This window comes from Lontra canadensis, unplaced genomic scaffold (assembly GCF_010015895.1).
Source record: "Lontra canadensis isolate GAN:19392208 unplaced genomic scaffold, GSC_riverotter_1.0 scaffold71, whole genome shotgun sequence".
Classification (NCBI taxonomy): domain Eukaryota; kingdom Metazoa; phylum Chordata; class Mammalia; order Carnivora; family Mustelidae; genus Lontra; species Lontra canadensis.
In genome coordinates this window covers 2,125,339-2,140,669 of record NW_022631065.1, presented here as the reverse complement: position 1 = coordinate 2,140,669, position 15,331 = coordinate 2,125,339, and positions in this window count along the sequence as shown.

Genomic DNA, 15,331 nt, shown 5'->3' with positions numbered 1-15,331 from the left:
GCTGCTGTATGATTCCATTTCTTTTTTTTTTTTTTAATATTTTATTTATTTATTTGACAGAGGGAGACACAGCGAGAGAGGGAACACAAGCAGGGGGAGTGGGAGGAGGGACCAGCAGGCTTCCTGCTGAGCAGAGAGCCCAATGCGGGGCTTGATCCCAGGACCCTGGGATCATGACCTGAGCCAAAGGCAGCCGCTTAATGACTGAGCCACCCAGGCGCCCCCTGATTCCATTTCTTATAAAATGTCCAGAAGAGGAAAATTCAGAGCCTGAAAGTAAGTGGTGGCCAGGGGCTGGGGGGGAGGGGGCATGAGGAGTTCCTACTGCAGGGTGATGCAATTTTCTAGACTCTGATAATGGAGTTGGTTGCACAACTCTTGTGAGTATACTAAAACTCTCCTTCTGAAGGGTGAAGTATATGGTATGTGAATAAAATCCTTTTAACAGTTACACATTGTCATACCAGTGAACTATATTGATCAGCGATTTGCCTTAACATTTCATCCCAAAGCTCTCTCATCCTGAACAAAAGAGAACATTTGCTTCATTTGCCTAATTTTGACACATCTCACCTAAGCCGTCCTTCCAGCTAATTCTGCTAGTTCCTTTTTGAAACCAAGTGCTCTGCTCAGCCTTGCTACTGAAGGACTGCTTCAGACTGTGCTTCTCCCCTAGGCCTTACAGGCCTCACACAGCCCTTCAGACCAAGCCCTCTGGTTTTCTTTCTGCACATGGTGCCTTGCTCAGCCAAACTGTCACCCTTGTAGGGACAAGAGTCAGCACCACTTCAGCATGGGAAAGAAGAAAGAGAGAGAAAGAGAGAAGTGAGGGAAGGAAGGTGGGAGGCAGGGAAGGAAGGTCCCAGGTCACCGGAAGCCAAATCTTGCTCTTGACTCATTTATTTTATTGGTTTGATAGTGTCTTTTCTTTTCTTTCTTTTTTTTTTTTTAAGATTTTATTTATTTATTTGACAGAGATCACAATTAGGCAGAGAGGCAGGCAGACAGAGAGAGAGAGAGAGAGAGCCACCCAGGCGCCCAATAGTGTCTTTTATTTTCCTTCTCTATCCTTTCCTCCTTGAATTCGTTCATCTGTTCATTCTTTTTTTCATACATTATTCTTGTGGGCCAGGCACAGGACCAGGCTCTTAGAAAGCCACCACTTTTCTCTTTCAGATTTGTTCTTCCCTTCGATAAATCTCCTCCTCCTTTTCGTCTATTCCCAGCTGACATTCAGGCTGACCTTGCCAGTGGCCACGTGGCCTCAGTCACAGAAGTTCGTCAGCAACACTCGAGCAGTTTCTCCATCTGAAGCTCACTCCTGTATTTTCCTATTTCAAAGCCCTTGTACATGGGAGTCCAATTCCCCGCCTAAGAGACGCCCAGTGCCCACAGTTCATTCATTGTAAAAGGAGCCAGTAGGTTCTGGACATTCTCTAAATTACCAGCTCTTCACACTTTGCCAGGTCATTAGGGAAGGGCAGTTAGCAAGCCTCAGTCTTTGTTCTGATGGAGGGTCAGTTGTAGTGAGGGGAAGGAGAGATGACTTCATAGGGGCACCAGATTGGATAAAAGGGATCACTGGATCACAAACTGAGGTAAAGCCAAAGGAATAGGTCTATTGACCTATTTCCTGAGCACTCCTAGTTCATGAAAGTTCAAGGTGAGTCCTACTTGCCAATTACAGGGAGCATGGTTTGAAGCATCATAGCAGGAGTCAGGGGGTGTCCGTAAACTTTTAAAGTATGGCTTACTATTTTTGTATAGTATATTTTACTATAGGCTGTTATGTATGCCTTCCTCCTTGGAGAACAGACCTTGTCTATTTTAATTACAGGGGAATGGCAACAACAACAACAACTCTGGGCCAGACACTAAACTGAGTGCTTTCCATAAGTGAATAAACTTTACTAGGTGGGAGAAGCCAATCTTTATACTCGTAGACCAGGGGCCCCTGAGGTTTCCCCATGAGAGTTCTGAAAAGCTGGCCCCAATAGTGGGGTGGTGGCCCCAGTGGTGCAGTGAGAGAGCACAGGGCAACAGGTTCAAAAGAATCTAAAGAGAACTCAGGAGCCTCGGACGCCTGGGTGGCTCAGTTAAGCATCCAGGTCGCGATCCTAGGGTCCTGGGACTGAGTTCTGCCTTGGCCTCTCCACTCAGCGGGGAGTCTGCTTCTCTCTCAAATAAATCTCTCTCGGGGTCCTGGGATCAAGCCCCACATTGGGCTTTCTGCTCAGCGGGAGCCTGCTTCCCCCTCTCTCTCTGCCTGCCTCTCTGCCTACTTACCTAGCTCTGTCTCTCTGTCAAATAAATAAAATCTTAAAAAAAGAAAAAAAAAGAAAACTCAGAAGCCTGATAGAGGATAGCCCGGGATAGTGTTCAGTAACAGAGAAACAAGGAACCAACTGCCCCCTGATACTCTGTTTCTGCCAAGCCCCTTCAGACTGGCACCTTGGAGGGTCTCCCTCTGCACCTGCTATGCAGCCCATCCACCCACCTTCATTCTACGGCACACGTTGGGAGCAGACTCAACTCTGCCAGCTCTGGGCTGATTCCTGAGCTCCTGTGTTGCTGTACCCAAGTCTTTGCTTTATACTCTGACCCCAGGAGTCTGCGGCCCGGGGACACCCAAAATCAGGAACCAGCTTGCACAGACTGGGATTGGAAAAGAAGTGAGAGTGGGAGGTGAGTTCCCAAAAGGGGACTGTGTTCAGCACCCCACAGAGGGGCCGATGCTACAACAAATAATCCCAATAAAGCACAATAAATTTAATCAGGTCTACATTGAGAGTTCTTGGGGCTCCACGTCAAGTAAGATGGGGACAAAATGGCCCTGGAGTTCAGGGATGATGCTGGTATAGCCTTCCAAGCCTGGTTTTCCAATGGGTCTTGATAGGGCGGTGCCTGGGAGAACAGGGGCAGGACTCAGGGCTCTGGATAGTGCTCAGAGTCAAAGATCCAGTCCACAGGGAGGGCAGGGAAGAGAGCAACACATCACAGTGGGACCCCAAACAAAAAGCCAAGCCAAGGATGTAGATCATAGGCAGGGCAAGCAATGATTTCAGAAACTTGTAGGCTCAGTGGGTGTCCCTGGGCCAGAGACCCCTGGGGTCAGAGTATAAAGCAAAGATATGGCAACATAGGAGCTCAGGAACCAGCCCAGGGTGGGCAAGCTGCATCTGCTCCCAACGTGTGCCGTGGAAAGAAGGTGGGTAGATGGGCTGCATAGCGGTGCAGAGGGAGACCCTCCAAGGTGACAGTCTGAAGGGGCTTGCAGAAACGGAGTATCAGGGGGCAGGACAAGAACTAGAGACGTCGGGGCGCCTGGGTGGCTCAGTGGGTTGGGCCTCTGCCTTTGACTCGGGTCGTGGTCTCGGGGTTCCGGGATAGAGCCCCGCATCGGGCTCTCTGCTTGGCGGGGAGCCTGCTTCCCCTTCTCCATATGCCTGCCTCTCTGCCTACTTGTGCTCTCTCTCTCTCTGTCAAATAAATAAATCTTAAAAAAAAAAAAAAAAAGAACTAGAGACGTCAGGATAGGGCGAGTGCATTCAGAATGAGGAAACAGTCCTGGAGAAACTCCCCATGTGGCACTGGGAGCAGGTCAACCGTGGTTTTATGCCCTGCTGGGAAGAGGGTACTAATGAAGGCATCACTCCAGCTCAGACGGAGGCTGGGTCTGCCTTCCTTCCTCACTCAACCCCACGAGCCTGGGCTGAGGCTACTCCCGTACTCCCCACCTTGGGGACTGGCTCAAGAAGTGGATTTAGGGAAAGCAGCAGTGGGCCAGCTGTGAACTAGCATTGCTTGAGCTTTCCCTGTGGCCAAAAGCAGTTCTAAGCATGGCCTTTAAGTTACAGTTCATCCTTCCAGACTTTCCAGTCTTTCTTCCTTAAACGAAGTTCTCCTTTTATAATTGTTTATCAACCACAACCTCTATAAGTGCCCAAATAACAAGTTTCAGACAAAATGACAAGTATCTGTTAATAAGGTAGGCATTGTGTGCATTTTACAAAAAAATAAAAGAAAACAAAAAGGCTAAGCTGGTTTTTTTTCCCATTCTTGGGAGGAAAAAACCCCACATCCCTGCTTGTTGAGCACTGTGGGAGTGGGACACTTGTGTATATGTTATTCTTTGTTCAACTGATTTGTAGTTTTAAGTCATTTGGGGTTGTTTGTTACTGCAGCATAGTTCACTTGGCTTGATTTATATGAGAATATAAGAGGAGACCAGAACAGGCTTCCCAGAGGAGCCAGGGGAGACCAGAGAAAAGGACACCCTAGAGAGGGGGTGGGGCACAGCTCCCGAGCTCCATGAGCCACTGACCTGATCTTTGGTCTGCTGTGGCTGAGGTGCAGGACACAGAGGGAAGAGGGAGAAGGAAGAGACAGGGTTGCAGAAAAAGAATGGGACCAGGTCATGAAAAATCTTGAAGGGTCCACTTGGGAGTTGCAGAAAGTAAGGAGCCAACAAAGGGGTTTGGGGGAGTAAAACCCTAATGGGATTTGTATTTTAGAAAAATCTCCAGCCGCAGAATTGAGAGAGCAGAATTGGGGGGAGACCAGAGGCTTTCTAAAGCCTTTCTAGAGCTTTCTAGAGCGTTATCCATTGACCAGTTAGGAGTCAATACTACAGGCTGGAAGTAAGGAAGGCCTAAACCAGAGGTTGACAAACTTTTTCTGTATCGGGCCAGATGGTAAAGATCAGCCTTCGGTTGCCACATCATTTCTGTCATAGCTTCTCCATTCTGTCCTTGTATCACAAAAGCAGCCATAGACAATGTGTAACAAAAACACGTGTTCCAATAAAATTTTATTTACAAAGAAGGCGGTGGAGCCACCTTGGCCCATGGGTTGCAGCCAGCCTACCCTTGATTTAAATAACAGGACAGCTGCCACTGATTGAGGCCTACCAGGTACCAGGCTCTTTATATACACTTCTGAGTCCCACAATCTGGCAGAGAGGTGTTACCGGCCCCATTTTGCAGATAAGGAAACTGAGGCTGAGAGATGTTGGGTAATCTGCCCAAGGTCTTGTGACAGTGTGTGGCAAAGTTGGGATTCAAACTCAGGTCTGACTCTAGAGCTCATGCTCTTTCGTGAGTTCATGCCACCTCCTGCAGGTGGTCAAGAAGGAAGGGAGAGAGGGATATACAAGACTGTCAATTCTGAGAGCCCAGGGTGAGTTCACTCATTCATTTGCTCATTCACTCACTCACTCATTCATTCATTCACTCATTCATCCATTCACTCATTTATTCCTTCTTTCAACAAATACTTGGCTTCTGCTGTGTGTGAAATACTGGGAATTCAGAGATGAATGACAAATGATTTCCATCCCTGAACAGCTCAGTCTAACATTTAGACCTACAACTGGGTATGGGGGAATGAAGAAAAAAATGTGATCAATAAGAACAAGGAAGTAAAACGTTAAAGGTGCTCTCATCCCCGCCTCCCCCTTTCCTTTACACATCCAGAGAGAACCTCTGATCCTCTGGGATCAGAGACACCCCATCCTTTTCCCCTCTAGCATGAATGCAAAGACGGATTTACTGTGAAACTATTGAAGTTGAAGCTTCTGGGTCCCTTGCTTCCTGAAACAGTCCTTCTAATGCCCTGTGTCTAATTTTGTATTTCTCTCTTCAGAGTTGCCCCTCAGAAATATGTAAACCTCAGGCACCCAAACGCAGATCGTCTCTTGAGTGAAAGTTTTCCAGAGCCAGGTCTGTTAAGTACAATTTGTAGGAATTACTTAGGGGCTAAGGATCTTGGTTTTGGCTCTTGAGGTCTCTCTCAGGGCAACTCAGAATCTGGGGGCTGTCCTCAAAGTCCCAAGTGTGGCCAGTCCAGAGTCTGTTCCCATTATGTCTACTGTCCTCTGCCACCATCAGCTGCCCCTGCTCCCCCTTCCTTCCAGATCAGCCCAGGGCCCTAAGGTTTCTCTGACTTAAGCTCTTTGGAATTCAAGGTTCCAAGAATCCCCTCAACAACCTCTCTGGGGGCCTTCGGGGCAGGAAAGGACACCTGCAATCCTGATGGGGGGTGGGGGGCGAGAGGCACCGCAGTAATGGAGAGCCACTGGAGGCTGGCCAGTCTCCACTGTTGGGCTTCCTGGGGCAGGGCTGTCGCATCAAGCCCACCAGCAGGCCCAGCTCTATAGCCATCTGTCCAGAGGAGACAACACTCTAGGAAAGACTGCTTCACGTTCACCCAAGTCACAGATGATTCAAAGCAAGAATGCTATTAGTGTGAGCACAGGAGGCCTGCTGGCAAAACAGCTGTCTCTGGTCACTTGCTGAGTCCTGTGCCTTGCCAGGCAAATCCGCAAAGCATACCAAATTATAGGCTGGGAGTCGGTTGAGTGAACAAGAACAATGTGGGAGTCCTTTAAGGGCAGGTACAGTGTCTGTTTGCCCACTGTCACATCCCTGGCAGTCAGTCCAGCCCTGGGCCCGTGATGCAAGGTGCTCAATAAAGTCTCTGATTAAAGAAAGAGGATTCGCTGTTCTTAGGAGATACCACGATTTCTCCTAAGATGAACAGTCATTCTCTTGGACTAGTTCTCTCTCCGTGAACAGCACTAGCCAAAAGAATCAGAGCATGTCTATCCTTGGGTAGTGTGGGGGATACCCTGTAATTTCTCCAGGCAAGTCACACATAAGACTTCTTCAGGACTCCACCTCCTAAGCACCCATCTTAACTGCTGCATTCCAGGGCTCTTTTCCAGAGTAGGTTTTAACTCCTTGATGGGTTTGGGGGAGACTTGGGTGACACAGAATAGACACCGCCGGCTGTAGGGGCTTGTTCCTATAAACTCATGTTGATTCTACTCAGTTTACTTCAGAGCTCTACACATTTGAAAGAGGACTTTGACCTCCTCCACTCTGACCTCAAACTTCCCAATTAAGTTCTTCTTTCAAGCTTATCTCTAGACCCTGAGGACAAAGCATCACCTGAAGGGAACCAAAACTACCCGTTTAACCGCGCCTTGGTGGCTCAGTGGGTTAAGCTTTTGCCTTCAGCTCAGGTCATGGCCTCAGGGTCCTGGGATCGAGCTGCACCTCAGGCTCTCTGCTTAGCAGGGAGCCTGCTTCCCTCTCTCCCTCTGCCTGCCTCTCTGCCTACTTGTGATCTCTCTCTCTGTCAAATAAAAAAAAAGAATCTTAAAAACAACAAACTACCCCTTCAAGCAATAAGCACGGTCCTGGGCCAGCAAGACCCCACCTGCAATTGACCCCGAGACAAAGATGACTTGACTTTCCCTCCCCACCTCTAAGACCTGGAAATATTTTCAGCACTTTGGAGACAGTCTTTGAGATGCGAGTCTGCAGTCTTCCTGAGTTTAGCCTCTCTGAAATAAATCCCTTTCCGTTCTCACCACTCTGCCGTTTCTCTGCCTTTGGATTTTGTCAGCAGGTGAGTGGCCGAGCCTGGTTTGGGACCCCTGGAGCCCGTTGCCCTGGCTCTCCTGCGGCACCGCTACACTTTGGGTTTTCTCAAACAAGCCTCCGTAAGCCCCATTGTTCTCAGGGTCTCTCTATGTGTGAGGTTAAGTTTGCATGGGATTTTTAGACAAGTCAAAGCAGGAAATACTTTCCTGAGAATTCAGCGGCTTACGGTGGAGTAGGGAGGTTACGGGTCTGGAGGTCAGGACACCTGAGCCCCAGATTTGGACACATTATTCATTTCACAAATGGCTTTCACAAAACCCAAGCCCGCTCTCCTAGCCTACCTAAGGCCGGGCTGTACTGGAAGCATGAAAATGAAGAGACACTCCTTCCCAAGAGTTGCTTGGTGGGGGAAGGGAATAGTTTAATTTCAATAATGGACAGTTGCAAAATGAATTAGGAGCACTTAGGGGGGTGATTCTCCAATTTATGGTGCCACTGGGGTTCCCCATGGGTGTTCTTTCAAATGTAGATCTTGGGCCCCACCTCTTAGGAATTCTGACTCAGTCTGGGTATGTTCAGGGACTGGCAACAAGCCCCATTCCCCAAGGTGACTCTACTGGATCTAGCCCCAGCACACTTGAAGGAAGAAGTCAGGAAGTGGGTCACAAGGGCAGAGCTCTACAGCTGATTTTTTTTTTTAAGATTTTATTTATCCATTTGACAGACAGAGATCACAAGTAGGCAGAGAGGCAGGCAGAGAGAGAGAGTGAGGAAAGCAGGCTCTCTGTTGAGCAGAGAGCTGGATGCGGGGCTCCATCCCAGGACACTGGGATCATGACCTGAGCTGAAGGCCAAGGCTTTAACCCACTGAGCCACCCAGGCGCCCCTCTGCAGCTGATTTTTAAAGGAAGGAGTAGAAACTTACAGGCACAGAGCCCAAAAATGGTATGACCTTACCTTCCACTTTGGGAAAATGGAGGTCATGAGGCAGGACTGCCACAGCTTCCTGCTCTACCCAAACTGACTTTATCTCCATTGACAACTGTCAGCAGAGGATGAAGTGTGAAGGCAAGCCTCATCTGGGCTCCTCCCACTCCATCCTTCCCCTGCCCCACTTGAACAATGACATGTTGAACACAACATAGGAGCACACGTCTTCCCCTCAGCCTCTAAACACGCTGGTGTCTCTCTGATTTCAAAAACAATCGCAATCAGAGCTGTTCGTTTCGCTCTAGGCTGCACTCCACTTACCACCTTCTACCTCCTATTTATTTCAATAACAACCTTTATTTTTTGTTAAGATTTTATTTATTTATTTGAGAGAGAGAGAAAGAGAGAGAGAGCTTGAGCAGGGGGAGCAGAGGGAGAGGGAGAAGCAGACTTCCCACTGAGCACGGAGCCCAACTCGGGACTCAATCCCAGGACCCTGAGATCACGACCTGAGCTGAAGTCAGATGCTTAACTGACTGAGCCACCCAGGTGCCCCTCAATGCCTATCTCTTTTACTAAACATTAAAGGAGAAAAAAGAAACAAAAGAGCAGTGAAACTAGTATAAGTTCATTATAGAAAATTTCAAAATTAAGGCCCTTCACACCTGCATCAGGAGCTCTCAAAATACTTATCAGAACAGTGAGTCAATTCAATTAATTTTGTCACCAGAATGTAAATATCTTGAGGATGGGAACATGGTTTTCCTTCTCATCCTTGTGTCCTTGGTGGACACATAAACTCTCGATAAGTATGTATTAAACAAATAACATACATTATTCATGTTATGCCCCCATAACCATATTAAGAATCTGGTATGTATCCAGTCTATATTAAAAAAAAATGGCATAATGCCATTTAGAAAAGGATCATATGTTTTTGAAACCTGCTTTTCTCACTTAAAATATACCACAAATATACTACTAGCTGCTTTGGGCTTGTATAAAGCGTAATTTATTTAGACTGTCTTCAGTTTTAAATATTAAAAAGGAACATTGTGATAAACATCCTTGTATCTACTTTGCATGTATCAGTCATGATTCAAATAGGCCAAATGTCTTGAAGCGGGACTGCTGCGTCCAAGAATGGGAAAGAGCCTGTGGCTCTTGAAATCCTGTTTTGCAATGGTTGTAACAATTCTTATGAATAAATATTAAGAAAAGAAACAGGACTGGGGGGCCTGGGTGGCTCAGTTGGCTAAGTGTCTGCCTTTGGCTCAGGTTCTGATCTCAGAGTCCTGGGATCGAGCCCCGAGTCGAGTCCCTGCTCAACGGATAGCCTGCTTCTCCCTCTCCCTCTGCTGCTCCCCCTGCTTGTGCTCTCTTCCTGTTAAATAAATTTTTAAAATCTTAAAAAAAAAAAAAAAAAGGAACAGGACATTAAAAAAAAAATCAGTGTGTAGGAGGAAGGCATCTTCTATGAGATAGAATGGTTGGGAAAGGCTTCTCCAAGATGACCTTAAGTTAAGCCTGTCACAGGAGGAATTAGCTATAGACATGCCAGAGAAGCAAATGTGAAGTCCCTGAAAGGAGAAAAAGAGACCACACTGAGCCAGGGCGACCACTTACCACTGTGTGGTAGAGAACACCGCCCCCAGGGCGGGGAGCAGTAGACAGCTGGAGCAGTGCAGCAGGCCTATAAAGACTTTAGACCTTGTTGGGCATTTGGGTTATCGTTAAGTAAGAGCCAACATTGAAGGTGAGCGTTGAAGGCTTTAAGCAGTGGACTATGATGCAGTCCGTGATTCTGAACAATAGCCCTAAGAAGGAAACATCTCAAAATATAATTTTTTTTTATCTCTGGGTGCTAAGATTATACACAATTTTTTAAATGCTTTTCTGTATTTTCCAAAACTTCTTCAAAGAACATGCATTACTTTTACAGATTTTCGTTTTATTTAAGTGGGCTCTGCTTCCAACATGGGGCTTGAACTCATGACCTTGAGATCAGGAGTCACATATCCTGCTGATTGAGCCAAACAGGCAACCCTTATAGATTTAAAAATTTAGTCAAAAATAGAAAAAAAGGCAACTGGAAATGGTATGAAGGACAGTGGACGGGAGTGTGATTAGTGGTAAGAAGTCAGGATCACTCTGAGTCTCAGGGAGGGATGGGAGTGGCCTGCAGTGGTTTGGCCACCATGGGCGGGGGTGGGGGGGTGGGTGAAACTGACCAATGTTTCATGAGTAAAATCTGCCAGTGACTGATTGGCCACGAGAGGTAAATGGGAGGGAAGTCTAGGAGGACTGCTGGTTTCATCTTGGGTGACTGACGAGGCTGATTGTGACTCTGTTCAACTCCACAGGAGATAGAGGAAGAGCACGGACATGGCAGGCAATGTGAGCAATGGTGTCATAGATAAATGAGAGTGACTCACAGCATTAGACACCAATCAACCAGATACATCGGGTGATAAAGTTAAGAAGTGATAGTTCTTCCAAGAAGTCTGACTATGGAGAGAAACAGGACAGTAGTCAGAGGGAGTATAGGATTGGAGTGTTTTTGGACAAGGGAAATGAACCAGGGAGGCTGAGCAGTTGGAAGTACAGATGTTAAGGGGGTGGCTAAAGGAGAGTGAGCCAAGAAGGGTTGAAGTGGAATCCTAAGCAGAGGTGGGATTGAACCAAGAGATATCTCAGTTCTTCTGGGATGGGAGCGAGGGCGTGAGGCAGCAGGATACACATGGACAGATTCCCCTAGAGGCTCATAGTGCAAAGATGTTCTTGCTTTTTATTTATTTATTTATTTATTAAGATTTTATTTATTTGACAGAGATAACAAGTAGGCAGAGAGGCAGGCAGAGAGAGAGGGGGAAGCAGGCTCTCTGCTGAGCAGAAAGCTGGATGCAGGGCAAGATCCAAGGACCCTGAGATCATGACCTGAGCCGAAGGCAGAGGATTAACCCACTGAGCCCCTGTTCTTGCTTTTTATTTATTTATTATTATTTTTTAAATTTTATTTATTTATTTATTTGACAGAGATCACAAGTAGGCGGAGAGGCAGGCAGAGAGAGAGGAGGAAGCAGGCTCCCTGCCGAGCAGAGAGCCCTATGCGGGGCTCGATCCCAGAACCCTGAGATCATGACCTGAGCCGAAGGCAGAGGCTTAACCCACTGAGCCACCCAGGTGCCCCCGTTCTTGCTTTTTAAAACTTTACTTTGTGATTAGAAGGTGAGGTTATACATTAGGGATATGGATGCATAAGCAACTGAAGACAAGTGAAGGTTTATAGTAATCTGAGAATGGTAGATGGCTGATTAAAGACACAGACTACTGAACAGATATCCAACTGCAGTTGGACCCACTAGATTTTTTTAACAGCTCTCCACCCCCTCCCCATACATTTCCATCATTTTTTAATGCTATGTTCTGCACCCTAATCAGATACAGGCGGGGAGAAATGGAGTCATGCAAGTGATTCAGGACAGGAAGTTTGCAGAGCTGATGTAGGTTGAAAACGAGGAACTAGGGGCGCCTGGGTGGCTCAGTGGGTTAAGCCTCTGCCTTTGGCTCAGGTCATGATCTCAGGGTCCTGGGACTGAGCCCCACATCAGGCTCTCTGCTCAGCAGGGAGCCTGCTTCCCCCTCTCTGCCTACTTGTGATCTCTCTCTGTCAAATACATAAATAAAATCTTAAAAACAAAAACGTAAAAGGTCATGAATGAGAATACCTTGAGTTGCAGAGAGGGCACCTGCTGTATCAGGAAGAGCTTGGGGTTAAAAGAAAAAATAAGGACCAAATGGTAAATCTGAGGGTTTGGGATTCTAAATAAGTAAAAGGATACATATAGTGGTAGATTAAGAAAACTGAAAAAACAGGAAGTTATAATAAAACAGGAAGTTGTATATCCAAGTTCCGGGTATGGTCATGAGATGGGACTAGGTGAAGTGTAGGTACACATGGTTAGATTTGAAATCAAGGCATTTCAAGGCCATGCTTGAAAGTACTCAGGATGGCAGAATTTGAAATGGTAACGGTAAAGCAGGGTTGCTGGGGTAGCTCAATCGGTTAAACATCTGCCTTCAACTCGGTTCATTATCCCGGTGTCCTGGGATTGAGCCCTAGGTCCAGCTCCTTGCTCAAAGGGGAGCCTGCTTCTCCATCTCCCTCTCACTCCTGCTCCCCCTGCTGTGCTCTCTGTGTCAAATAAATAATAATAATAATATGTATATCTTAAAAAAACTGCAAAGCAAGTTCAAGGACTTAGTGACTCTTGCAGTAACTGTGAGGTTAGAGAGCGTACAGGGGGTGAGGTTACCAGATAGCACAAGGTTTTCTGACCCTTTCCAGGCCTCTAAGGAGGTGGAAGAAAACTAGTTAGTAGCAGAGCCTCTGGAACCACAGGGGCTCAGATCCTGGCTCTAGCAGTGACTAGGTATGTGACCAAGTCAATTAACTTCTCTGTGCCTCACTTGCCTTATGAGTAAGATAAAGATATACTAGCACCCATAAAGTAACTAAAGGGCTCATAACAATGCCTGCTACCCATACCAGAGCACTACTAATCGTCCGCATCATTATCTCTCATTCCAACGAGGCAGTTGTAAGAATCTCTACCTTTAGAGATTCTTAAAATGTTTTGGTCTCAGAATCACTTTACACTTTAAACATATTTTTAAGAAAAATAACAATTTTCCAAAACAAAAACATTTGGAGGTGTGACAATGTTTGCTTGTTTTACAAATATCTTTAACGTTTGGCCTAACGGAAGACAGCTGGATGACCTTATCTGCCTCTGCATTCAATCTATTGAGGTGTGCTGTTTGAAGTATATAAAATCCAAGCACTTTCACTGACCTTCTTGAAAGGTCTTGAGGACACTGGACCACACTTTAATAAGCATTCTTCTAGTTTTCAATCATTCATTCGTTCATTCACTCACTCACTCATTCAACGCTACTGGATCCCAGAGATAGAAATGAATCATGTGAATGCCTACCCTGGAGTTTAGCTGAGAGATGAAATCTAACTAAAAATTACAGCACACAGTACGAGCAGAACAGAGGAAGGTACTGCTGTGCCTAATGGAGACAAGGAAGGCTTAACAGAGTACAGGGAATCTGAACTTGGGCCTGAAATTTCCTGTGCTCTCTTTAAGTGAAAGCAAGAGCAAGTGCAAAGGCTCGGGGGCAGGAATCAATACAGTATAAACACCACAGGGTACACGGGCAGATGGAAGATGTTGGGCCTTACACAAGTTAAATTTCATTCCGATAGGCCACAGGAGGCTGAAGTGACAAGAGCTTGTTTTCCTTTTTTTCAAGTCAGTTTTGAGGTATAATTTATATAGAAGTAAACTTTATCCTTCTGGGTGCATAGTTCTTTAAGTTTGGACAAATGTATTCAGTAACACTAAGACAATCAAGACTTGGGATGCCTGGGTGGCTCAGTTGGTTAAGTGTATGCCTTTGGCTCGGGTCATGATCTCAGGGTCCTAAGATTGAGTCCCACATGGGGTCCTTGCTCAGTGGGGAATGTGCTTCTCCCTCTGCCTGCTCTGCCTGCTGCTGCCCCAGCTTGTGCTGACATAAATAAAAAAATCTTAAAAAAAAAAAAAAAGACAATCAAGACTTAAAATATCCCCATCACCTCTCAAAGTTCTCTCTGTAGTCAATCCCCATCCCCAGGCCCCTCAGTGGCAGGCAATTATCTGATTTGTCTACAATTTTTAACCCACTGAGCCACCCAGGCGCCCCTGATTTGTCTACAATTCTTTTTCTCTGAAATAATTAACACACACAGGAAGTTGCAGGGAGGGCCCGTGTACACTCCCCTGGCTCCCTCCAATGGTAGTAACATTTTACAGGACTACAGAAAATTATCATAGCCAGGAAGTGGATGTCAGCACAATACAATTAACCAGACTACAGACCGTATTCAGATTTCACCAGGGTTTCCATGCGTTAGCTTCTTTTACTGAACAGAATTGGGCTATGGTATGGAAGATGGGCTGGCAAGGTAAGGACCTGGAAGAACTCGAGGAGATACTGGGAAAGGAAAGGACTGGAGGGACCATTTCTAGAGAACAGAAATCATCTGATAGATAATTTGGTATAAGCACTTAAACTTTTCAGAAATAAAATATCCCATGTGGCAGGAGAGCAAGCAGGTTGTTTTCAATTGAAGGGCCTGACCTTTAACTGAATTGAGAAAATGTTTCCTGCAGTCAAGAAAACCCCAAATAACTATAATATTCTTGCTTAGTCTTATGCAAAGAACGTTTAGTCACTTTTCTTTCTTTTGACGAACTGAAAACAATGGAACAACTATCAAAGATCTGATATTCCCGTGAGTTTTAGACATTTACCTGTTTGCTCTCCTAAACAGAATTAGATACCCCCCCAAACCAAAACTAAATCTATATACTTACTCTTATTCCTTCCTAAGTGCAATATTTTTGTCCATTCTCCTACCTACTCCAGCATTTTTTTTTTTTTTAAGATTTTATTTATTTATTTGACGGAGAGAGATTACAAGTAGGCAGAGAGGCAGGCAGAGAGAGAGGGGGAAGCAGGCTCCCAAAGCAGGGAGCCTGATGCGGGGCTCGATCCCAGGACCCTGAGATCATGACCTGAGCCAAAGGCAGAGGCTTAACCCACTGAGCCACCCAGGCGCCCCACTCCAGCATGCTTTGACTGTTACTGACAATGCCTTAACCTCTGTGTCTTAAGATATTTACAGACTTCATTCACTCACAAAACTGTAGGGTGGTGTTGTCCTCACCTTTACAGCACAAGAAACAGAAGCCCATGTTTGGTACCCAGGATCACACACACCAATACTGTAAAGTGCTTAGGAAGATGCAGGTAAGCATTCAGTTTAAGTGTTAGCCAGCCCCGTTGGAAGCACAGTTCTATTCCACCAAACCCCAGTTATGGCCTGGATGGACCGCTTTCTTTAACCACTGGGCTGGATTTAATTTAGGCAAAAGCTCCCGAAGTGCAATGGACATATT